Source organism: Gymnoscopelus braueri (genome assembly GCF_963280865.1).
Source record: "Gymnoscopelus braueri genome assembly, chromosome: 2".
Classification (NCBI taxonomy): domain Eukaryota; kingdom Metazoa; phylum Chordata; class Actinopteri; order Myctophiformes; family Myctophidae; genus Gymnoscopelus; species Gymnoscopelus braueri.
In genome coordinates, this window is record NC_137604.1 from 27,760,474 (window position 1) to 27,785,455 (window position 24,982).

The following is a 24,982-nucleotide window of genomic DNA, read 5'->3' on the forward strand; positions in this document are numbered from 1 at the left end:
CCTCTGTGAGAACCACTGGCCTAGGCCACCATCACTATATCCCAATAATATACATATTGTTTTGTCATGTTATCTCGTCATCAGTATCCAAATCAGATTCTGTTTTAATTTCACTGCATTATACAGTATGTCTGTATCTACTGAGCTGAGCTTCATACTGTTACGCTGTAGCAAAATTAGAAGTCCAAAAAACTATGCTGTGAAATTCTGAATATATGTGGCTTATAATGATGGCATGAGACTGCTGCTTAATCCGTTAAGACCGGGAATCTCTTTTTTGAAAAATCTTGAACATTTGTGCAAATCTTTGAATACATATATTTTTAAGCAAACATTATATATTCTAAGATTTGCACGAATGTTCAAGATTTTTCAAAAATAGCAGATCTACAAGCTCATAGCGTGGCGTTCGGTTCCATGCTATGAGCTTGTACAGTATATCCGCTATTTTTGAATAGCCAAAGAAATCTAAAATGACGTTCCTGGATTGAATGGGTTAAAGTGCCCATGATGCAGCATTGCAAGCCAAATGTTTGTCAGTATCGATAAACCCACTTGCTCCTCTGTGCTGCGGAACCTCATGTACAAATGTATGTGTAGGCTGTCTGATTCTGCCAACAGCATCATTGTAATTCTGACTAAACCCTGTATTGAGTTCGGTCAGGTTTGTCTCTAAACTGTGGAACCATTGGTGTGTAAAAGCCTGTATATGAATTTATGATTCATGATGATTCAATTTATGATGTGGACTGATGATGTCCGTCTTTGTTTGTCTTTGTATGTTATTGTTGTGGGATCGCTTTAGCGATCACTGTGGGATCGCTTTAGCGATCATTGTGGGATCGCTTTAGCGATCACTGTGGGATCGCTTTAGCGATCACTGTGGGATCGCTTTAGCGATCATTGTGGGATCGCTTTAGCGATCACTGTGGGATCGCTTTAGCGATCCCACAGTTATCTTCACTAGTTATTATTATTATTCCGCCCGTTTTCGGATTGGTCAAGCATCACGTGACAATCACAATATGTAATATAAATAGATAAGACAGAATTAATCAGGAACAGTACTTTCTAGTGTGATACTATCAACATTCATCCTTAGCGATCCCACACTGTTTCTTCAGGAACAGTACTTTCTAGTTTTTGGGCGGTGTAGCCGCCCCTATAAGTGGGGTTGGGACACCTCATTAGGACACCCTTTGCTGTACTGTGATTGGCTCATAATTAGTACACCCCTAGCATTAGTACACCCCTAGCTGTACTGTGATTGGCTGACTCTATTGGCTGACTCTATTCAGCACTGTGATTGGCTAGCGAGACACATGATGAAATTGATAACTTATAAATAGGACTATGCACTTAAAAAAAACACTTTTTTTTAAAGTGAGCTTCCATCACTGTGATGACCACTGTGATGACCACACCGCCCACTTCACCCTGGGTGTGATTTTTTGGGCGGTGAAACCGCCCCTATAAGTGAGGTTTGAAAATTTGTACAATTATCCTGCGCTGTGATTGGCCAAAAACTTACCCCGCCTAACCCTGCACCGTGATTGGCCAATCACAATCTATTCAGGACTGTGATTGGCCAGTGTCACATGACACATGTGCATAGCCCTATATAAGAAACCATAACTTTAAAAAAAATATAAATTTGTTTTTTTAAAGTTATGGTTTCGTCCATCATAAAGAGTGTTTCAATAAATGTATTTATCTTTTGTACATGATTGGTTGACTCCATTCAGTATTGTGATTAGCTAGCAAGACACATGCTGTGATTGGCTAGTGATACATATGACGAAACTAATCTAAAACCACTGTGATGTGACACTAGTATATTACTTAGATACTGTCCATTTCGTGAGAACAGTAAAGAAGAACTCAAAGATCACTATGGCTGAAATGAGAAAAGGGAAAACCGATATTGAGAAGAAAATAGAAAGTCTTCCTAGAAGTGGCCCTTTCAGATCAAAGCATATATCAGAAAAGGTTAAAGATGATTATTTTTTTAACCATTGTACATGGGAATATGACTTTCATAAAGAGTGTTTCAATAAATGTATTTATTTTTTCTACATGATTGGTTGACTCCATTCAGTATTGTGATTAGCTAGCAATACACCGCCCACTTCACACAGGGTGTGATTTTTATGTTGCTATGGACCATGTGTCCTTAATTAAGTTTGATTGATTGATTGGTTGATTGATTGACTATAGAAGCTGTTATACCTGCCTTGACTGTTTTAGGTTTACACCGGGGTTGGGCAACCTCTTTATAGAACATGATCCCTTTCACACAGTGAAGCCCACCATTCCTTTAAGTGTTATTAGGCTGCTTATTACAATAATAAAAGCAAAGTCAATCAACTCAATTGATCACCTCCATAGCCCAATCTGATCACACGGTATAGATCAAAAAGAGGTGGTTGCCCAACCCTGTTTTACACTGTAATACTGTAGGTATTCGTTTGACATGCTCTAGTCTATATAATATATATATATATATACTGTGTGTGTGTGTGTGTGTGTGTGTGTGTGTGTGTGTGTGTGTGTGCGCGTGTGTGCGTGTGTGTGTGTGCGTGCGCGTGTGCGTGCATGCGTGTACGTGCATGCGTGTGTGTGTGTGTGTGTGTGTGCGCCAGTGTGCATGGACATCATATATTCCTGCATGTGATTTGTTGAGTAAGCATTCAGTGAGATGTATTGAGCAACATGTCCAACTGCCATGACCTCCTCCCTGACAGCTCCGCCGCTGGGAAACCTATTTCTCTCTCCGTGCACGTCTGACTCAATCTCAGTTTCCTATACACACAGACTCACAAGTTCCCTACTGTGTGTGTGTGTACTTGTATTACTCTACTTGTGAGGACCAAATGTCCCCACCAGTATAGTAGAAGAATTTGAGAAATGGACATTGTGAGGACCATTTTCTTGGAGCAATGGTTGTTTTATGGTTAAAAACGGTTTCTGTTTTTTAGAGATAGAATTAGAAAAAGATTCAGGTTAGGGTTAGGATTAGGCATTTAAGGGTTAGGGATGGGGGTTAGAGTTTTCCCTACTTAGTACTAGTTGTGCGGCAATGTCACGCACGAAAAATAGCTGATCTATGCGACGCGTTGTAAGCTTTGTAGATCTGCTATTTTTCGGATATTTTCGGCTGTTTTCAATGCTGTCCTAAAATGTTTACGTCCTCACAAGTATAGTAATACAAACCTCTCTCTCTCTGTGTGTGTGTGTGTGTGTGTGTGTGTGTGTGTGTGTGTGTGTGTGTGTGTGTGTGTGTGTGTGTGTGTGTGTGTGTGTGTGTGTGTGTGTGTGTGTGTGTGTGTGTGTGTGTGTGTGTTGTTACTCTAAACAGAAACCAAACTTCCTCAGTTCTCTGTTCTGCCTCAGTGTGTCAGTTGACCGGTGGATGTCACAGCACTGCACTCTGTCTTCTTGGAAACTAGCTGCCAAGAACACGTCACCTCACCGCTTCACCTGATACCAGGAAGAAGGAAGTGCCCTGGCCCTGCCCACTCCAGATTCTAGAAGGAATTCAGGTAGGAGAACACACACACACACACACACACCCTGCACGCGCATGCGTACGTGCGCACTTAAGCCTGACTTATACTTATTACTGTAGTTGCGTGCTGGTGTCTCGCACTGAAAATAGCAGATCTACAAATTTACAACGTGTTGCAGCTCAATGGTTTGTGAGCTTGTAGATCTGCTTTGAGACACTGGCACGCAGCTAAATACAAATCAGGCATTAAGCAAAATAAAATAATCCATGTGAGCTGAAGGATTTTAGCCCTTGTAACTCTACAATACCAAACAAGAACAGTAAATCCTCTGGAAAGTGACAGATAGAAAATAGGAGGTGAGGAGAGAGAGAGAGAGAGAGAGAGAGAGAGAGAGAGAGAGATTATAGAAGAGGACAGGAACCACCAGTTGAACATTTTTATTCTTTAGTCTGTACTGTGTTAAAATGTCTATTTATATTCATCCTCGTCAGTCAAGTGCAAGAAACTGGTCTGCCTGTTGTTCTTCCATTCATGCTGAAAGTCACCCGCGAGAAATTGTTGTTATTACTGCAAGTTGTCATTATGGACAAGTCGTCTACGTCAAGGGATTGTGCACCTACTATAACATGGAGTCAGCACGTCACTGTGACTTAGGCGTGTATACATTTGTGAATGAGTAATGTGTGTGTGTGTGTGTGTGTGTGTGTGTGTGTGTGTGTGTGTGTGTGTGTGTGTGTGTGTGTGTGTGTGTGTGTGTGTGTGTGTGTGTGTGTGTGTGTGTGTGTGTGTGTGTGTGTGTGTGTGTGTGTGTGTGTGTGTGAAGGTCATTGATAATGAGTATGGTGTCTGAGGTTTCAATGAAATGTCAAACAGCAAACAGTTCCTTAATATATTGGAATTCCACTCCGGTTGATATGATGCGGGTCCGGTTATGCGTTCTCCCTTACATATACCCCCCCCCCCCACACACGCACACACACACACAGGCAGGCGCGCACGCACGCACGCACGCACGCACGCACGCACGCGCGCACGCACGCACGCACGCGCGCACGCACGCACGCACACACACACACACACACACACACACACACACACACACACACACACACACACACACACACACACACACACACACACAGGCCAGGACCATAGGAGGATAGCATTTCCCATCCGGAACGATAGAGAGAGGGTGAAAAAGGAAGGGGGGGGGGGCGGGTGTAGGATGGGGAGATTCTGGTTTGGTGAGTTCTAGGGGCAGGGAGTGTGTGTGTGTGTGTACAACGCACACACACAGAAGGAGGGAGAGAGATAGAGGTAGAGAGAGAGAAGTTCCAGTCATTTGCTGGAATGAAGAAGGACCGAAGAGAATGGCTGGTGACACCATCACAAGGCTGTAACCTCTGAAAGTGTGTCAGAGTGCGTGTGTGTGTGTGTGTGTGTCTGCGTGAGCGTCGTGTACTTGTGTGTCAGATTGACGGACCGCTACGACGCAACAAAGCGACATCATGCAGCCTTGAGATTGAAGACACGTCAGATATGGTGTGTTACATTTTTTTGTGCGGTAGTTAGGTTCATCTGTGATGTTTGGTCCTGTGTTGATGTGTTTGTGTGTGTGTATGTGTGTGTGTGTTCCCTAAGAACCCCCTCCCCTCGCTTCAACCCCTCCTCTGTTCTGTGGAATGTGGGGCTTATGTCAGTGAGAGTCAGGTACAGACTCACTAATTACCACTGCCCTCCCTCTCTCCCTCTCTCTCTCTCCCTCTCTCTCTCTCTCCCTCTCTCCCTCTCCCTCTCTCTCTCTCTCTCTCTCTCTCTCTCTTCTACCAACTCTGAGACTTTCTACTCTCTCCCTCTCTCTGCCTCTCTCTCTCTCTCTCTCCTCCACTTAGAGACCTTGTGTGTTTTGCCTTTTCTCCCCTGCTGTTGCGTCTACGAGGCAGCAAGTGCCGAGAGGAACAGAGCAGAGGACGAACTTAGAGGATCTGAGTCACAGTCCAAAAAAACACCCAAAAGGAGAACAGAAACTCTGACTCTGTCCTCTCAGTGTTGAGCGCGCATGAGTGTGTGTGTGTGTGTGTGTGTGAGTTGCGTTGCGCTAGGTGCAACTGTGTGCACGAACACCGGCTCTTAACTCCCGATCTTGTGTTGGCGGTCCCTGTCGCCTGAAGACAGGAGACGTCTTGACGGACAGGCAGAGTGAGCAGACGGAGAGAGCGTGCCAAGGAGAGGATGAGAAAGTGACTGACGGGGGATCGACGCTTTAAATGGTGGCAGACGAACCGGTGACAACGTCGTGAGCGAAGCATCTCATCGTCCTACAGGTTGGATGGAGTTTTTTTTTGCACCTGTTCCCATACTTATTGTGTACACTGTCTGTCTGGCTAGTCGAGATGATGATGTTTTCTCACCTGGAGGATGAAGTACCACACACACACACACACACACACACACACACACACACACACACACACACACACACACACACACACACACACACACACGCCGCACACAGTGGGTGTCTGGGAGGACATTTCTTCAGCTGGTCCAGCGAACATGCGGACCCAGCTGACTCGTGTAACCTTCACTAGAAGGTTACAGGACAGGGACTCTGCGTCTCTTCGTTTATTTGTTTTAGTGGAGGGGATGTGTGATCAGTTGCAGTCTCATAGCGTGTGTGTGTGTGTGTGTGTGTGTGTGTGTGTGTGTGTGTGTGTGTGTGTGTGTGTGTGTGTGTGTGTGTGTGTGTGTGTGTGTGTGTGTGTGTGTGTGTGTGTGTGTGTGTGTGTCTGTGTCTGTGTCTGTGTGTCTCTGTGTGTGTGTGTGTGTGTGTGTGTGTGTGCGTGTGTGTATACGTGTGTCTGGGGAACTGGTTGAACAGGGCGCCAGTTAGCCTTGGGTGTCCTGTTGTTGTGCAAACGGGATTTAGAGTCACCTCAGCTGTGTGTGTGTGTGTGTGTGTGTGTGTGTGTGTGTGTGTGTGTGTGTGTGTGTGTGTGTGTGTGTGTGTGTGTGTGTGTGTGTGTGTGTGTGTGTGTGTGTGTGTGTGTGTGTGTGTGTGTGTGTGTGTGTGTGTGTGTGTGTGTGTGTATGTCTCTGTCTGTATAAAGGTTGAAATCAAGCTGATTTTCCCCAAGACAGCTGTCTTTTTAATACCCAGCTCAATGGAAATTACCCAGAGTCCACAGAAGGCAAGAAGCAAAAATAAGCATAGTTAATTTCAGATTACAAAACAATTAATGTTAATGTCAAATATCTACAAGGAACTGGACACATTCATCATATAAGAATATAAGACATTTTTTACCTGGTAAGCTACAGTTACACTATGGCATTACTCCTCACTGACAGAACCCTCACTAGGATGAATGCCAGCGTCCTTTACCTTCACCACATTCACATTGTGCTCTTATGTCATATACTGCCCGTCCCTGACATACACCCTGACAGGGTGTACGACAAAGGAGTAGAAATAGCAGACGTTTGAAATAATATGGCAATGTCAATTGTGGATACCGTGAATACTTCCCTAAGTTGAAGGTGTGTGTGTGTGCGTGTGTCTGTGTCTGTGTCTGTGTGTGGGTGTGGGGGTGTGTTCACATGCTTGTCAGAGCTGTAAGGATAAAGACATGCGGTTGGTTCTACATATTGTATGCGAGCCAAACCACGGAGGGATTGTGGCTTGTGGGATTCAGGGTGTAACATGTTTTCAGAACGATACCAACTCACTGTATCACGTTCTGCTACCCTATACACAAACAGTAGCAAAGGATTTGATATTTCATCCTTATATCATCATCATCATCATCCCCCTTTTAATTTTTTTTACCACGCTGTCTTTCAAAGCTTTCTCACACAGTAAAGGGTCCATTTGGGTCAGTTTTTTTCACTCAGAGTGACTTAATTTAATTCATTCTGAGGATTTGTACTCTGCATCATGGTGCTGTTTATATTGTTAATTGATAATCACACGAACACACACGCACGCACGCACGCACGCACGCACGCACGCACGCACGCACGCACGCACGCACCACACACACACACACACACACACACACACACACACACACACACACACACACACACACACACACACACACACACACACACACACACACACACACACAGAGTAAAATCCATTTGTAACACTGAGAATGTACAAATTGGACATCCATTTGGCTACATTTGTACATTCTCAGAGCAACATGAACACTCAGGGGTTTAAAAGTGTACAAGCTGAACACACACATACAGATACAGGAGATTGGGAGTTCAGGTTCAGTGTGGTCCTTCTTGTCCTTGACCTCTTCCTCATGGTGCCCTCCCTCTTTTCACTCCTTCTCTCCCTCTCTCTGCCTCTCTGCCTCTGTCTAGGCCACCCAAATAGTCCCATGTAATCTGTCCATTCCCCTCCATCTTAAGTGATTTAGAAATCAAACTGTGTTTAAAGCAATGTCCCACTACTACAGTACCAGTACAATCGCATGCAGCAGCAAGGAGAGGAAGTTAATTTATCTGTGAGAGTGTAAAAAAATGGAACCAATGGCAAGGGTTCATTTGGTTCCATTCACAAGCACGCACACTCTCAGACGTACACATGTGCGTAGACCCGTCACATGACTGTCACATGATCACCTCATGCTTTTTATGAGGAAGCACAGATAGCATCTGAGCCTGTGCCTGGATATAATGATGTGCGTGTGTGTGCGTGTGTGTGTGTGTGTGTGTGTGTGTGTGTGTGTGTGTGTGTGTGTGTGTGTGTGTGTGTGTGTGTGTGTGTGTGTGTGTGTGTGTGTGTGTGTGTGTGTGTGTGTGTGTGTGTGTGTGTGTGTGTGTGTGTGTGTGTGTGCGCGCACACACACGCATGTGTGTTTGTGCACACACGCATAAGCTTGTGCACACACGCATAAGCTTGTGCACATGCGCAAGCTTGTGCGCGTGTGTGCGTACGTGTGTGTCTCTGTGTGTGTCACAAGCATAAACCTAATCCACAACAAAACGCTGAAGCATAATTCTAAAGCTGCAGAGCAGAGACCAGAGAGAGAGAGAGAGGGAGGGAGGGATGAAGAGAGAGAGAGAGAGAGGAACCTGTTAGCACCATTGTGTTGTTTATGAAACACCTGTAACAAGATCTGATCCCTCTCTCTCTCTCTCTCACACACACACACACACACACACACACACACACACACACACACACACACACACACACACACACACACCACACACACACACACACACACACACACACACACACACACACACACACACACACACTCATTCTCTCTACTTGTCACAAACTCACACTACATACCTGGAAAGTACAATGGTTGCATTCTTCCTCTGTTTCTGCTCTTCCTCTCTCTCTCTCTCTCTCTCTCTCTCTCTCTCTCTCTCTCTCTCTCTCTCTCTCTCTTTCTCTTTCTCTCTCTCCTCTCTCTCTCTCTCTTTTTTTTCTCTCTCTCTCTCTCTCTCTCTCGCTCCACCCTCTCTCTCTTAACTCTACAGGTAAAATAGAGGGAGGGAGAGAGAGAGAGAGAGAGAGAGAGAGAGAGGGGGGAGAGAGAGAGAGAGAGAGAGAGAGAGAGAGAGAGGGGGGAGAGAGGGCTTATAGTACCAGGCTTATACAAACACAAATAGCAGAAGAAGAAGGAGATAAGGAAGGAAATAAGTGGAAGAAAAAGAAAATCAATGTGTGATTTTCTGAGGTTGTATGTTAGCATAGTGATGATGACATCTCATCTATACGTAGTCACAACAGTGGTGACGCTCTCTGCCCGGCTTCCTGTAATCCAGTGGTTCTCAACCCTTTCTGGATCAGGGCCCACCCATCTGACCACTTATTTTAATGATCAATCAATCGATTGGGTCCTGACTTGGATTGATATAACTTTAAGTTGCTATTTATCCGTATCACATTGAAAACACATTTGTCAAGGCTTTAAAGAAAAAATACCATGTCATTTTTATTTTGAATTACTTTTTAAAAATGTTTATATTAATGTTATTATCATTCAATTATCATTAAGATCTTTGTGTTTGCCAACTACTTGGGGGGCCCATGAATACCCTCGTGGCCCAAGAGAATCGCTGCTGTGGTCCAGCAATCAGCTCTCTGGTCACCTCTCTCCTGCAGGCTGTCTCATTGTCAGCAGTGATCACGCTCTGCCATGTCATCAGTGAACTTGGCCACCAAGTTGGAGCGTGTGTGTGCTCCAACTTGTGGCCATGCAGTCGTGGATGGACAGGGAGTAGAGAGGGGGACTGCATGGGGGGTGGGCTGCGTGCTGAGCCCCTTGTTGTCTGCATTCACAGGAGCTCCTAAGGACTATCGTGTTGAGCAGTGGTTCTCAAACTTTTTCATGTCAAGGACCCCTAAAATGATATGTATTTGGCCACGGACCCCCATCTCAAAATATTTTCATCTCTCAAAGATTTGCGCAACTTTTCGCACTATGAGCTTGTATATCTGCTATTTTTATATAGCCAAGTATACAGCAATGGTTAAAGTGGTTAAAAATGATTGTGACGCTATATTAACTTATTTAGCTGGGGACCCCCTGGCCAAGGACCTCTGGGGGTCCCCGGACCCACTTAAAGAACCAATGGTGTTGAGGGTCCAGGGGGTCCAGAGGTGTTGGAGCGCATTCCGCACCACTTTGCATGGTTCTGACAGAAAGTCCAGCATCCAGCTACACAGGCTGGGGTTGAGTCTGAGTTGAGTTTTGGTGTTGAACACTGAGCTGTAATCTATAAACATTCTCATAGGAAGTCCCTTCCTCCAGGTGGGAGAGGGTCAGTGTGTATAGTGTTGTGGCTATATGTCATCGTCTGTGGATCTGTTATGTCGGTAGCAAATTACTGGGGTCGACATGCTTCTCAAAGCATTTGCTCACTACGGGGGTGAGTGCTACGGGTCGCCAGTCATTTGAACATCTTACCTCCCTCCCTCTGTACAGTGACAGCCATGAACCCTCTCACCCCATTCTCCTCCTTCTTTACTTCCTTCTGTCTTTCCTTCTTGCCTTCCTTTCTTCCTATCTTCTTTCCCCTCCACTTTCAGTGTGCGACACCGCCGTGCAAGCAAAAATTTGGCTTAATGCTGTTTAGATGATTCATCTCACCTGCTCCCCCTCCCTCCCCATGTTCTTTTTGACTGTTTATTGTTGGTTTTTTTTGGTCACAGCGCACGGCCGCACGCACGCACACTGTCCCAGTGAGTCTTCTCTGCATACCTGTTGACACACACACAATGGGCTGGTTGTCTGGACAGTATAGGCCAAGAGCCACAGTGTGTGTGTGTGTGTGTGTGTGTGTGTGTGTGTGTGTGTGTGTGTGTGTGTGTGTGTGTGTGTGTGTGTGTGTGTGTGTGTGTGTGTGTGTGTGTGTGTGTGTGTGTGTGTGTGTGTGTGTGTGTGTGTGTGTGTGTGTGTGTGTGTGTGTGTGTGTGTGTGTATGATATGATATGATATGATATGATATGATATGATAAGATAAGATAAGGTGAGATAGACATTATTGATCCCCAGAGAGAAATGGGGGTGTCATAGCAGCAACAGAAGCACATAATGAAACACAGGAGAGGTAACAGTCAAGAACCAAACCAATAAAGATAAAGTAAACCAATAAATACTGAACATTATGTACAGTCAATCAGTAAATATAAATTAACAATGGCCCGGACCACTGGCGTAACGGTCTGGGCTCCTAGGCTCCAATGTAGCCAATGTAGTCTTGTAGCGCATCCGGTTTCGAGTCCCGTTCCCAACGATCTTTGCTGCATGTCTCTCCCGTTTCTCTCTTCCTGTTTCCTGTCTGTCTCTACTGTGATCTATAAATAAAGCCCCAAAAAATATCAAAATAATTAAAATAAATTAGCAGTGACTATGAAGGAATATGCATCTATTTCTATACATCAACAAAATTTACGCTGTTGGGTGGAAAACGTATATGTCCAAAACCTTTGTTCCAATGTAGTTTTTATGCTCTTGTCTATCTACTTTTATCTACTTTTCATTTGTTATTTTTTTATAAAACCCACAGACACACATAACCACTTTCAACCTGGCGTTCCCATTTTGGGCAGTCATTATAGGTGATGTTTTCTTTATTTTTTTCAAAGTTTTTCATGATGAACGAAAAGCTATGAGAGCATCCACTCCCTGCCCGACTTGCACAGTACAAGAGAAGGACTTTATCAAATTCAACGTTTCGGTCGCCAAGACCTTCTTCAAGCATGATATAATGATGCTTGAAGGAGGTCGTGGTGACCGAAATGTTACAATTAATAAAGGTCCTCTCTCCTACTGTGCAAGTACCCAGCAGTCTGCGGGTGCTTTCATTGATTTTCGTTCATCATTGTGTACTTCATCTACACACCTGTCACAAAGACGTTTTCACCTGGTCTACGAAAGTCCTGCAAAATAGTAAAAATTGCTCATCTACAATCTCACAATGCATCCCATCGCGACACATGTGAGCTTGTAGATGGGCTTGTAGATCAGCTTGTAAATCGGTATACATTTCTACAGTCTCTGAGTTAAATTAACATGTTGATAGCCATTATGGAAGTATATCTATATGGTCTTATGAAAAAATATCTAATTGACCTATGAACACCAAACCCCAAAAGAAGAGGAACAAACAAGAATAGGACAAACACAAGATTGGTATAACTGGGTATATGTGGCATATCCCATGTTTCTCATTATTTGAGTTTTCTCCTAAGAGTCTGCTAACAATGTTCCAGTCCCAAATAAAAGATTAAGGGGGGCGGGGGGGACTTACAGATGTTTGTGAATTCAAATTTTCGATTGCCAAAATGGAATTTAAATGTACTTATTTTCCTACTCAGCTTTTTCTCCTGCTCTCTCTCTCTCTCTCTCTCTCTCTCTCTCTCTGTCTCTCTCTCTCTGTCTCTCTCTCTCTCTCTCTCTCTCTCTCTCTCTTTCTTGTGTGTGTGTGTGTGTGTGTGTGTGTGTGTGTGTGTGTGTGTGTGTGTGTGTGTGTGTGTGTGTGTGTGTGTGTGTGTGTGTGTGTGTGTGTGTGTGTGTGTGTGTGTGTGTGTGTGTGTGTGTGTGTGTGTGTGTGTGTGTGTGTGTGTGTGTGTGCGCGCGCGCGCGTGTGTGTGTGCATGTGTGACTTTGGTGTTTTTAGAAGAAACAAGATAAGAGAAAGGAAGAGAAAGGGGTATGGGGAGTGGGGGGCTTGGATGTTTGTCCGGGGGGGTACAGAAATGACTTGCAACTACTCTCATAATAAGATCCAATAGCGCCCTGACTCCCCCCTCTGCATCCTGCTGGAATGGAATGTTCCATCATGGCCTCAGACTGATTCCATTCACAAAACTCACACAGAGCAGCCGCTGCCCTCTGGCAAGAACACATCAGTATAGCCTAGTATGCATAAACAAACAAACAAACAAACAAACAAAAAATAAAAAAAACACCTGACTCTTTCTCTCCTTCTTATCTCACACTTCTCTATTTCTCTCCTTTTTTACCCTTTCACACTCCCTTGTTCATACTTATTTTCTTTTTTCTTCTTCTTTCTGTGTATAATTCCAGTTCAGTGGGAGAACAGGTGTGCTGTGCCATTAGCCAGAATTAGCGTCTCTCCCCCCTTTGGTATTTGTCAGTATAAAACCTCAGGATTGACGTGCGTGACAGTGCTTAGTTGGTGAGGTATTGTGTGCTGCTGCTCTGTCCCTACACTTACAGGGAATTAGTTGGAGTTGGCCAACAGTGCATACCACCACCTTTTCATTCAATTCTTATCTGCTTTTTATACTTTCCCTTCTCAGTTTCGTAGTGTGTGTGTGTGTGTGTGTGTGCGTGCGTGCGTTGGTGCGTGCGTGCGTGCGTTGGTGCGTGCGTGCGTCCGTGCGTGTGTGCGTGCGTGCGTGCGTGCACATACACACACAAATTTGTTACCAGAGAGAGGAAGAGAGTGTAATTGAGGCGAGAGAAGAAGAGAATTTTCTTTTCAAGAAACTAGATACAGGGATTATTGTGTAAGTGTACGATTTCCTCAAGATACGATTTTTGCATACTGTATGTGGTTTTATACACGAAAGAGCCTTACGAAATGTAACATTGGGTAACAGTGGTTTTGCTAAAGGTTTAATCGGGTCTTGCCAATTGTTCTTTTTTTGTTTATATGGTAAAACATGTATTTATATAGCACCCTTTATCCAAAGCCCTTCAACATTGAGCATTATTAGGCCACTTCGCCACCCAGTTGGAACCACAGGGATTGCACCGGCAACCTTACGGTGCACCGGCAACCTTGCGATTCCACTACGAACCACTCTACCGCCTGAGCCAATGCCACTCATGGTGTACTGTAAGCCAGGTTACTGATTGAGTTGCAGGTGGTTTCATTCTGTTCCACCATACACATCATGACACTTGTTGTCATGGGGCTGAGAGACAGTCATCTATGTTGACGTTAACAGTGGTTACAGGGTCACATAATGAGCAGCTGCTTCAATGGTCATAATGGTGACTCTTTCTTTCTTTCATTCTTCCTCTCTTTCCCTTTCTTCTTTCATTCCTTCCTTCCTTCCTTCCTTCCTTCCTTCCTTCCTTCCTTCCCCCATTTCTTTCTTTCTTTCTTTCTTTCTTTCTTTTTTTTCTTTCTTTCTTTCTTTCTTTCTTTCTTTCCTTCCTTCCTTCCTTCCTTCCTTCCTTCCTTCCTTCCTTCCTTCCTTCCTTCCTTTTCTTATTTTCTTTCTTACATGATCCCACATGACCTGTGCGTGTGTGTTTGCTCTGCTTGTTTGTGTGCTCTCTGGTGTTCCTGTTCCTTCACCTCTGTTCTCCTTTACTCTCTCCTTCCTTGACCTTGGTGCTGTTTGCAGCAACTGTGCACTCCTACTCTTCACTGCCATTGGCTAGGTACTTGTCATGTGACTGCAGTGTCAGCTGACCAAATTCTAGGGAAAAGGGGAAACTTTCATCAGGAAGGAAGAAGTTTAATGGCAGATTCTCTCTCTCTCTCTCTCTCTCTCTCTCTCTCTCTCTCTCTCTCTCTCTCTCTCTCTCTCTCTCTCTCACTCGCTCACTCGCTCACTCTCTCTCCCCGTCTGTCTCTCCTCTCTGTTTTAGTGCATTAAGCATTTATGTGTTTTCGTGCATGCATGTGGTGCCCATTTTTATGCTGAGTCACTTGTGGTTAAGTGGGACATCAGAATGGGCTCAGACATTAAACAATAAAAGGTGAGCATAGTGTCCCAACAAAGAGGCACAACTGAAGAAGCACCGGAAGGAACAGTCGGAGTGGAGGAGATATTAGAACCAGAGCAGTGTTTTCCAGGACTGACTGTGTGTGTGTGTGTGTGTGTGTGTGTGTGTGTGTGTGTGTGTGTGTGTGTGTGTGTGTGTGTGTGTGTGTGATGTGGAATTTGCTCCCCCCATGGGGACACAGATGAGGGGGCCAGCCAGATCAAGAAAGGGCATTACACAGCAAAACCCTGAGCCTTAATAAGGGTGTAACAAAATGGACCCGCAAATGAACAGTCCAGATTTGACTGTGTAAGAGCTATGAGGGGGGAAAACTGTTACAGATTTGAGTCTCCAGATTTGAGCCATAAATGCTCTGAAATATTACACTGGGGAGCCATGATCACAGTGATAATCAGACATGTTCTTTTTGTGTGACACTGACATTCTAGGGTGTTTTTGAGGAGGTCAGTGGGAGGGCTGGAGTGAGCCACCAGTGACTAGTTCATAGTTATGGTAAAACGATAACACCTAAGGGGAGGACCTGTGACACTTTGAACCTTAAGCTTAACCAATCTCTAGCGCGTGCACACACACACACACACACACACACACACACACACACACACACACACACACACACACACACACACCCGCACACATACACTGTACACTGTACACGCACACACTTTGCTCTGTTGCTGACGTTGACAAAGCTGTAATCCTTTAGCCACTGGGAGTGTTTTCTTGACAAACAAGCACTTTGTTCTGCTGAAGTGGTTCAGCTGTCTCACATGGCCACCTCTGAGAAACCTGACAGTCACTCCAACATGCCAACATTCAGATGTTCGGGACATTCTAACCTGTCGCCTAGAACTTTGAAGTCGACCTGTAATCAGTGGTGGAAAAAGTACTCAAATATTTTACGTAAAAGTACCAATACTGCAATGTAGAAATACTCTGTTACAAGTAAAAGTCCAGAATTAAAAATGCACTTGAATAAAAGTACAAAAGTATTGGCATCAAAATGTACTTAAAGTACCAAAAGTAAAAGTACTAAAATATTTGAAAATAGCAGATCTACAAGCTCACAACGCGTCGCATCGCGACGCGTTGTGAGCTTGTAGATCGGCTATTTTCAAACAGCCTAGGTATAAAATAGGGCTAAAGTGATTAAAGTATGTTTCATAATATAATAATTTATATATGAAAAGTAACTAGTAACTAAAGTTCTCAAATAATTGTAGTGGAGTAAAAGTACAATATTTGCCTCTGATATGTAGTGGAGTAGAAGTAAAAGTATTGGAAATTGGAAATACTCAAATAAAGTACAAATACCTCAAAATTGTACTTAAGTACAGTACTTAAGTAAATGTACTTTGTTACTTTCCACCACTGCATGTAATACACAGTACAGTCCTCAAGTGTTTCATTCATCCATTTGTAACTCTGAGAGTGTACAAATTTAGCATTTCAACATGTTTACACTCAGGATTTCATGTGACGTGGATTTTAACATGCACTCAGGATTTCATGTGACGTAAGGGCTTTCGTGGTCCGCTCCGCGGTACGGTGGTGTAGTGACAAATACCTACTTGAACATTAAGGGCTTGTGTTTTAACTGGAACCCTCTTATCTGGGAAAACAACTTGATTTTGCTGGAAGGGCTGATTTTGTGTGCGACCTCTTTTATTATCACTTTCTGTGACCCATATGTCAACCATTTAAAACCAGACAAAATTAATCAAACGCCACTGATAACAAATGGAGACAGACACAATGTTTTATTTATTTAGGTAATACACATCTTTATCACTCCCCTGTCTCCTTCTTTCCGTTCCTTCTTTTCTGTCAGTGACTGTTTGTTTGTTTGTTTGTCTCTTTGTTTGTTTGTTTGTTTGTTTCTATCCTTCCTTAATAATTTCTTTCCTACTTTGTCCCACATGACCCATGTGTCTGTGTTTGCTCTGCATGCTTCAGCAACTTGTTTATGTGCTCTCTGGTTGTCTTGCTCCTTCACCTCCTTTCTCCTTTACTCTCTCGTTCCTTGCTTATCATTCACTGCCAGAACTTTTTTTTGCGTTTGCCCACTGCCAGAGATTTTTCATTGAAAAAAATAAGTACTCAGGAGCCGAGATACAAAATGTTTAAGTTTTAAGTTAACAAGGAAGTGGATGGGAGTCTAGATCTTCGAATAATCAAATCTCCTTGGTCTTTGGGTCAAAACAAATTATAATAATAAGAAAGAAAAAAAAAGAAGAAAAAAACTCTTTTTTTTAAAAAAAAATTTAAAGTCGTTTTAGTCGTTCTAGGCAGGGAATGAGTTAACCTTTGTATACTGTACATACATGCATTTTTACTTAGGTAATGCACAGCACATGATTCATCTTTAGTACCCCTGTCTGTCACCCAGTGGTGGAAGAGGTAAGAAGTATTAGTGGCAATACCACAATGAAGTTACAAGTGAAAGTCCTGTATTAAAGGTTTTACTTGAGTAAAAGTACAAAAGTATTGCCATCAAAATATACTTAAAGTACTTAAAGTACTTAAAGTATCAAAAAAATGTGTCGCAATGCAACGCATTGTGACCTTGTAGACTGGCTATTTTTGAATAGATTAAGAATAAAATAGGGCTTAATTGGTTAATGTATGTTTTGTATCTATCTAAAATCTACAACGTAACTTTTAACTAAAGCTTTCAAATAATTGTAGGAGCAAAAAAGTACAAAATGTTGCCTCTGAGATGTAGAAGTACCTCAAATTTGTACTGTAAATGTACTTAGTTACTTTCCGCCACTGTACACGGCACATGATGTATCTTTATCACTGTCGCCTTTTCTCTGGCTCCCGTCTTGTATGTCAGTGACCGTTGTGAAATTGTTTTGTGTACAGGTTGACAGCGTTGCATGCGGGTTGACTGCAGACCTGTAGGGCCAGTTCCCCCGTATGTTCCTGTCTTTGTTGGTACTGCGTTGATGACTATCATCATCATCATCATCATCATCACACCACTCCTCTTAAACTATTATCTGTACGACCGTCTGTCTGACGATCACCATGTCACTGTGCATGTCACTTCCTGTCAACCTCCACTGGCCTATTTCCTTGTCACACATAAGACATGCGTGTGTGTGTGTGTGTGTGTGTGGCGTGTGTGTGTGTGTGTGTGTGTGTGTGTGTGTGTGTGTGTGTGTGTACCTTTATGATACAGTGTAATTAAGTCCTGGTCATCCTCAGTCTTCCATCTTTAGAATGACTTTATGGCTTTGCATGGCCTTCAGCCCTCCCTTATTTTACACCCCTATTGAGATGGGAGTAGATATTTCCATCTGCAAACTTTGAACTGTGTGTGTGTGTGTGTGTGTGTGTGTGTGTGTGTGTGTGTGTGTGTGTGTGTGTGTGTGTGTGTGTGTGTGTGTGTGTGTGTGTGTGTGTGTGTGCAACAGTGTGATAATGTCCCTCAATAACAGAGTCATTGGTTAATGTTTCACAAAAACAATGGCAATTACATGCACGCACGCACGCACGCACACACACACACACACACACACACACACACACTCACACACACACACACACACACACACACACACACACACACACACACACACACACACACACACACACACACACACACACACACACACACACACACACACACACACACACACACACACACACACAGCCATGTTTGAATAGAAGGGACCCCATCTGATAAGAGCATAGTGCCTTGTCTTTTTCAGGGTTAATTAAGGTAACATGCACTCTGCTCACACTTAGCATGGGCCAGCTATCCTTCCCATTCTGACTTACAGCTGTAGCTGTTGTCAGCTTCCCAAACTGAAATATTATTTTAGCATGGTGTTAGATATGTCACAATCATGGTAGACCTCTCCAGCAAGCTCTAGGCGGGAAATCCAAATGGCTTGGACTTCAATTCACCTATAAAGCTTCACATCCACGAGACCCATAGGTCAGGAAAAGATACTATTATGAGCTTGAGGCAGTATTGCCTTTCAACCAGTAGGTGTCCTAGCTACCTGAAACCAGGGTCTAGGGATGACACCTCCAACTAATGCAGATGTGCGAGTTATTGTATTAACGTACTCTACCGCACTGATTGGTTAAAATAACATTACATTCATTAAAATATGTTCTGTATTGCAGCTTTAAGACCCTTGGAAATATGTTTCATTCTCAGTTATACAATTAAGCTGTGTGTCCAGGAATACTGTAGATCTATTGTGTGTTTTTAGAGTGGTGAGTACCAGAAGTTCAAAATATGTATAACCTTTAGCCAAAGAGTGTCATGTTATCAATTGTTGCTTTGGAACAACAGTGGACATAATTCACATTTTCTACATGTATAATCCTCCTCGATATAAAAAGAGGATCCCGGTGTACAAAGTGCTTTATGGAAGCATTGCAGACTGAACATTTCTATTGAAATGTATTATCAGACCATGAAATGAGTTGCATTGTGTTTCTACGATTTGTCTTTTAGGTTTGCTTTAAACCATATAGTGTAAAGTTCTTTAATCAGCATTTCATTGTGGCAAAAACACTTTTTGGAGGAGAATTGGTAAAATAATATATATATATACATAATACACACACCTAAGTGTAAAAAATGAGTCCCTTACAGGGGACTCTGTACCCCCATCTGAAAATGTTTTGTGCCAGGGACCCCCAGAAGAGAATATTTATGTTAAAACAAATTCAAAATTATTAAAAAATGTCCAAACATCTAAAATAGCAGATGTACAAGCTCGCAGAGTGGCACAAAGCTTGTAGATATGCTTTGAATATCCAACGTAATGAATAAAGTGGTTCAAATGCTATATTATGGTAACTTTTGCTGGGAACCCCCTGGAATCTAGTGAACATCTCCTTGGGTGGGGAAGAGTCTACTGTTGCACGCTAGAAACATTGGGGCTAGATTATTCTCCAACTCAAGAGACTGTGATAGCAAACTGCCCAGAGAGTCTCTTGGGCAAATATTATGCAATATTTTATTATATTGTGATTAAATTAATGCGTTATTAACCACATGAATCCTATCGCCCCTATTGTGGGCATGTAAAAATAGATGAACATTTGGTAAAAACATTCTGCAAAAATATCACATCTACTTTTCGCTATTTGACACAGAACGAAGTATATAGGGTTTAAGTGGGTAATGTTTACAAACAAACACACAAGAACATATGCATACAAAGGCTCACATGTACACACAGAGACAGACACGCAAACATTTCTTAAGATCCTTTCACTGATTGTCATCAATCAGCATGTTGAGTACAACCCTGTCTCTTGTTGTCGCCCCCCACCCTGTGTTGTTCCTTATCAGCTGAGAGAGAATAGAGTGGTAGGAGGGGGTTACCTGCTCTGTATGGCCCCACCTCTCTTCCCAGCACTGAGTAAACACCAAAGCAGGTTAGGTGCCTCCACGCTTATTACAGTCACATAGACACAGGTGGCCAGGTAGACTGTATTACTGCAAGCCTGTCAAAGAGAGGGATTGTCTGTTGAATGACCCAAGAGAGACTCTGTGTTGTGTGTGTGTGTGTGTATGTGTGTGTGTCTGTGTTTGTGTGTGACTATTCAAGTGACTTCTAACCCCCGGTAAACACCTGCCGAATCGCTTTGGTCTGCTGCTCTCCGCAAGCCTCACTCCTGAGTGTGGGAGACAGGTACAGTACAGTGTGCTAGCCTACATACTTTAGCATGCTGTCTTCCTGTGTGTGTGTCTGTCTGTACAGATAATGCTCTTAGTAACTTTATGCTCTTGCTCTGTGTGGCTGTTGTGATTCATTTAGAGTGTATATTTTGTATTAGAGCAAGGGGTTAGGCTTGTGTGTTTTACCGCAGTATATTTGTGGTAGAAATAGGTCAGTCTGATCCACAGGCAACTTTAACCGTCGAAATAAATATTCTGGCCATTTTCAAATTCCAATTCCACTCTGTGGATTGGTGGCATTAAAGCTTGTCCTCCAACCCATTTATTTAAAATGTTGGGGGATGACTGCAGAGAGTGTGCTTATTGGAAGTTAAAGATCAAGGCCTAGCTGTATTAGTCATTTCATGTAGTATTTGTAATTAATCAATTTCTAATAACCATTGCATTCTCTGACCTTGGGAAAACTGTTCTGCTGCCATGTTTTTGTTCCCCTCATTTCCTCTGATCAAATATGTGTTATTATGAAAGTATAAAATTCCAGGCTGCTTTGTTACAGCCAACTGAGAACAAAGGTACTTAAACCAATCAAGACAATCTGAATGGATAATGTTAATGTGTTCCCAAGTTAGAGTGTGTGTGTGTGTGTGTGTGTGTGTGTGTGTGTGTGTGTGTGTGTGTGTGTGTGTGTGTGTGTGTGTGTGTGTGTGTGTGTGTGTGTGTGTGTGTGTGTGTGTGTGTGTGTGTGTGTGTGTGTGTGTGTGTGTGTGTGTGTGTGTGTGTGCGCGTGTGCGTGTGTGTGCGTTTGTTTGAGCATGTGTGTGTGTTTTGGAGTGTGAGTAAGGTGGTGGATAAATTTGCTGCAGTGACTAAATGATGAAGGTGGTTTTATTACCTGTACACTTCCTGGTTCTTGATGTTATAGTGAGTGGACTTTTACCCTGTAAGGTGAGCTGTGTGTGTGTGTGTGTGTGTGTGTGTGTGTGTGTGTGTGTGTGTGTGTGTGTGTGTGTGTGTGTGTGTGTGTGTGTGTGTGTGTGTGTGTGTGTGTGTGTGTGTGTGTGTGTGTGAGAGTGTGTGAGAGAGAGAGAGAGATCCACATTGGGGTATTTGAAATTGTGCAGTGCAGTTTCCTGGAACCAGACAGACAGACAGATTGATTTACAGTAGAAACTGTATTCTCACACTTTGTTTTGCCAGATCAGAGATAAGGAACACAAAAAAAACGGGTGACCATGGTTTAAGATGATCTTACAGTGTTTGCATTTTTTACCATAGAAACATAATTATGCATTAATGTGTGCATATAGGAGTGTGATCACACATACTTTCGGCTAACGATGTTTGTAGACGGGGTGGGTCCTTGTTTGAGCGCAAATGTGTTCATGGAGGTGGGCCCTCTGTAGGCATGTGTGATAGTCAGTCGCTATGTGTGTGGGCGACATTGAAAATGTAGAGATAATATATAGGTTAGAGAACCTATTATATACCATGTGTGTTTTGAATACACATAAGATAGCTCTCAGACCTTTGATCTCCATCCCTTCACCTCCTCAGACGCACACACGCACACGCACACACACACACAAACACACACACACACACACACACACACACACACACACACACACACACACACACACACACACACACACACATGCACACACATGCACGCACTCACACACACAGGCACTAAACCCTTTATCACGAGTGTGACACTGTCAACGTTACTGGTGATTGTCTGAAACAATGTGTGCTATGGCCTTGAGCAGGCTCGCTGATTAGGCTGAGGAATGTGTTTGCCAAAGGAAGCAAAGCGCCTTTCAGCTAACGCTAAAGCTACACTAGCTGTTATGATTGGTAATGACCACACTATATAGTCATGCTGGTGGTCATGATGTGGTTACATTGAGTTTGAGTCGGCAATGTGTACGTCTCCCCCTTCGCATTTAGAATTACCATGGAAATTATGGTTATTGATTTAAAATCTGATAAAAGACGGTTTATCTTCTACAACAGGGCAAGGCTACATTATAGGTTGCTACAAAATGAGTAACTGCCATTTTGTACTGACACAAAATGTAGACAGGCAGCAGTAAATAACCATTTAGCAAATTATTTGGTTATCACTGTTATTTTCTTTTGGGTGATGGTTTTGTTGTTAAGGACAAACTCAACTACAACGCTGGCCAGTGATGTCTTGTTTTTTGCACCATCCCAGAAAAAGAAAGAGTAAAAGACTAAGATATAGCCACATAAATAAGTTACAATTGAAGCAGACAAGAGCTGACTGAAGAAAGGAGGGGTCTCGGAGTAAATGGAGTGGAATCAACCCCTCAACTGAGTAGGTGGGGTGGGGTGTGGGCAGTCATTTATGCACTTTGTCTGACCTGGAATTCTTCAGGCCAGTTTCACTTTGAAGGGGTTTCTATCACCAGGGGAGGGCGAACAGCATCAGAGGGAACATTTGGTACTCTCCATATATCCTCCCTTATTTTCTTATCCTCTTTCACTCCTCTCCATCTTGCCTGTGCTCTTCACTCTTGCTTTGTGCCGAATTCTTCCCCTTCTTCCCCTTCTACTCTTGTTCCCTCTCTCCTCATTCATTCCTCTCTACACCTTCCTTGGGTCTCTTTCCAACCCCCTCCCTCTCCTCCCCCTCCCCTCTGCTCTCCTTTGAGCTTGAGTGAACGAGAGGAATGAGGGTGACAGGTACACCGATGGTGAGTGTGGGGGGTGGGTGGGGGTGGGCTTGTAGAAGGGAGGAGAAGGAGGGAAAGAGGGGAGAGAGAGACACACACACACATACAGTAGGATCAGAGTTATAGAGTTCTTCAGTTTCTAGTTGTGCAGTGCAATAATGTGGCTTTAGACTTTGGTGACACTTGGGGTTCCAACAAACAATGTCAACCCTATGTACTTGACCGGAGTCCCCCGGAGGTCTATACTAGGCCCACTCCTTTTTCCTTCTACACTAAATATATTTATTGAAATTAGCCAATTTACATGCAGCTCACAGGTCACAACGCAACACATTTTGAGCTTGTAGATCGGCCATTTTCGGCAAATGTTTGCCCCCCAGAATAGGGACGTTGTGGTTCAAGTAGTTAAAGTGTAGTGAAAGATGGCGTACTTCCTTCAACCTATGGCTGGGTTTTACGGGAGCTCCTGAGGACAACTTCCTTCAGAATCAGGATAACCTTATTTGCCGTGTGCAATAAACATAAAGGAATTTGTTTTGTGGTTTCTACAAGTTAGGTAGTTAAGTTATGCACTTATGTGTACACATTGCACCAGGAAAACAGGTCCTCACATAGAGTGCAAGTAGGCACAGAGTGGTAGACTTAATAAACATGGGATGTGAAGTAGCATCTTCCCTTCTTCTCTTTTGACTTAATTCTCCAATTCTCTGATCATGTTGAAGCATGATGACAGTTGGGCTGTGTGAACCGCCAGATAACTATGTGGACATCATGTGTCCTAAATCACCACCACATTTCTCACTTCTCTTTTTGTCTGTGTCAGGTTCATTGTTTCATTTGGTGTAGTAGTCAGCTATGGTTGTAAGCAGATGTGAGAATAGTTTGAAGCAAAGAGTTTGAATTGTTCCCATGTTGCATTTTCCCCAGTTATTCCCACGGGTCCATGTGGGTCCATTTGTACACTCAACACTGAGGATTTGACTGTGTACTCAATCTGTCCTGTCCTGCCCTAAGCACCAGAAACGAGGAATATGGGACCAGGCCAGAGTCACAAATCTGCAAATGTTTTTGTTGTTTGAATAGCAAAGATGAAAAAGAAACGTCCTCACAAAGAATTAAGTTATGTAGGTTTCCCAGAATCATAGCTGGGGCATTTTATAAATGATGAATTGCACATACCACCTAACGCAATTATTACAGCAGGTGACTTAGAGCACCCAGGTGGAAAAAAGTTCAGTGTGTCTTCTGGTCACATCATTCCTCAGAGATAACCAGCAGGTCTCTGGTCTTGTGACATGCTACTTATTTACCTATATGGACGTCGTCTTGGAATGGTCTGACATTACTCAAGTATCTTTCTCAAACAAATTGGTTACTGGTGTTGTTTTATTGCTGCCTTTATTCCTTTTTGTTGTAGAGTTTTGTCTAGGTGGCAAATTCCAGTGGTTGCACTGTTCTCCATCTGAGCTGGAATAGTGAATCCTGTAAACACCACATGACCAACGTTAGATATAGCCATAACTGGACCAAGATAGTAATAATAATACTGTATTAACTAGTTAAAAAGTACTCATCAGGCGTCTGGGTGGCATAGACAGTAAATGACCCAGCCTCCAATGCAGAGCCCCGCAGGTTTGATTCCCATCAGCGGTGCCTCTAGCTCGACCAGGTGCTCCAGTGAACACAATTGGCAGTGTTTGTGGGCGAGAAGCTGGCAGGGGACTGTGGCCTTGTCGCAGCACTTGCAACTCCTCGTTTGAGTTGCCTGTTAAGCAGTGAGTGGATCTGGGGAAGACAGCCCAAACCTCCACAGGCGCTACACGATTTCCCAGTGAAACTCCTCGCTGTCAGGTTAATAGAAGTGGCTGG

The 24,982-nt window shown here is 43.4% G+C and overlaps 1 protein-coding gene across 7 annotated transcripts in view; it reads left to right on the top strand.

The window, feature by feature from the left end:
- Window positions 1-3,423: 3,423 nt before the first annotated feature.
- rbm47 (RNA binding motif protein 47) overlaps window positions 3,424-24,982 on the top strand; it is a 38,670-nt gene continuing 17,111 nt past the window's right edge. For 5 of the 7 annotated variants that reach the window (XM_080443255.1, XM_080443258.1, XM_080443260.1 and 2 more), the window contains exons 1-2: window positions 4,806-5,051; window positions 5,681-5,833. The gene's annotated coding sequence lies outside the window, so the exon portion shown is untranslated. Of the gene's footprint in view, window positions 3,543-4,805; window positions 5,052-5,401; window positions 5,834-24,982 lie in introns of those variants that run through there. The other 2 variants (XM_080443257.1, XM_080443256.1) reach the window with 2 other exon arrangements.